Source organism: Gossypium hirsutum, chromosome A06 (assembly GCF_007990345.1).
Source record: "Gossypium hirsutum isolate 1008001.06 chromosome A06, Gossypium_hirsutum_v2.1, whole genome shotgun sequence".
Lineage (NCBI taxonomy): Eukaryota > Viridiplantae > Streptophyta > Magnoliopsida > Malvales > Malvaceae > Gossypium > Gossypium hirsutum.
The window spans coordinates 35,948,545-35,949,934 of NC_053429.1; positions in this window are offsets into that span (position 1 = coordinate 35,948,545).

Here is a 1,390-nt window from a genome sequence, read left to right on the forward strand (position 1 = left end):
GTATCTTTTTACTTAGAAGGAGTTGAATCATAGGCAGTGGTGATGGATTAAGCTGCCCAAAGATTATGACTGCACGATTGAGTATCATCTTGGTAAGGCTAATGTGGTGGCTGATGCTCTCAGTCGTAGAGCGATTATTGATTTGAGAGCGATGTTCACTCGCCTTAGTCTATTTGATGAAGGGAGTCTGTTACCCGAGTTGCAAGTTAAACCGAATTGGATTGATTTGATTTTGGATAAGTGGTTAGGGGATAAATCTTTGGGTTTGCGGTTTTGTTAGATTAAGAGTGGTAGTACTTTTGACTTTGGGCTAAATAAAGATGAAGTTCCATGTTTTTGAGATCCGATTTGTGTGTCGAATGATTCTGATTTTTGGCAATCGATTTTGCGGGAGGCACATAGTAGCCATTACGTTATACATCTCAGTGGTAATAAGATATATCGGGATCTCCGTGAACCATATTGGAAGCCGGGTTGAAATGTGACGTTATGAATTTTGTTGCTCATTGTCTGACGTGCCAACAAGTGAATGTTCAGCACCAGTTGCCTTCGGGTTTGTTACAACATGTTAAGATTCCCTTGTGGAAGTAGGAACGAGTAATAATGGATTTCGTTAGTGGGTTGCCTTTGACACCCACTAAAGATTCTGTTTGGGACTTTGTAGATTGATTGACCAAGTCCACTCATTTTATTCCTATTTGGACAGAGTATTCTTTGCAGAAGTTAACAAAGCTCTATATCCCCGAGATTGTAAGATTGAATGGGGTTCCTATATCAATAACTTCTGGTAGAGATCCTTGCTTCACTTCTCGGTTCTGGAAGAAATTGTATGAGGTCCTGGATTTGAGATTGGACTTCAGTACTGCGTTCCATCCTCAGACTGATAGTTAATCTGAGAGGGTGATTCAGATACTAGAGGATATGCTTTGGAGTTGTGTGATAAATTTATTAGGTAGTTAGGAGGATTATCTACTACTAGTTGAGTTCGCCTACAATAACAGTTTCCAGTTTAGCATTTAGATAGCACCTTATAAGGCTTTGTATAATCGTAAGTGTCATACTCCGCTATGTTGGAGTGAGTTGAATGAGCGTTGGGTTTTGGGTCCTGAATTGGTTTTTGAAGGTGGTTTTTGATAGAAAGAAGTCTTATGCAGATCTGAAGAGGAGAGATATTGAGTACTCAATGGGTGATTGCGTTTTTCTTAAGGTTTATCTGTGGAAGAAAGTTCTGAGGTTCGGTCGTAAGGGCAAGTTAAGACCTAGGTTTATCGAGACGTATCAAATCCTGAAGTGTGTGGGACCAGTCACTTATCAGTTGGAGCTACCCCAGAGTTGGACAGTATCCACGATGTGTTTCACGTCTCAATGTTGAGGCGGTATCAGTCTAATC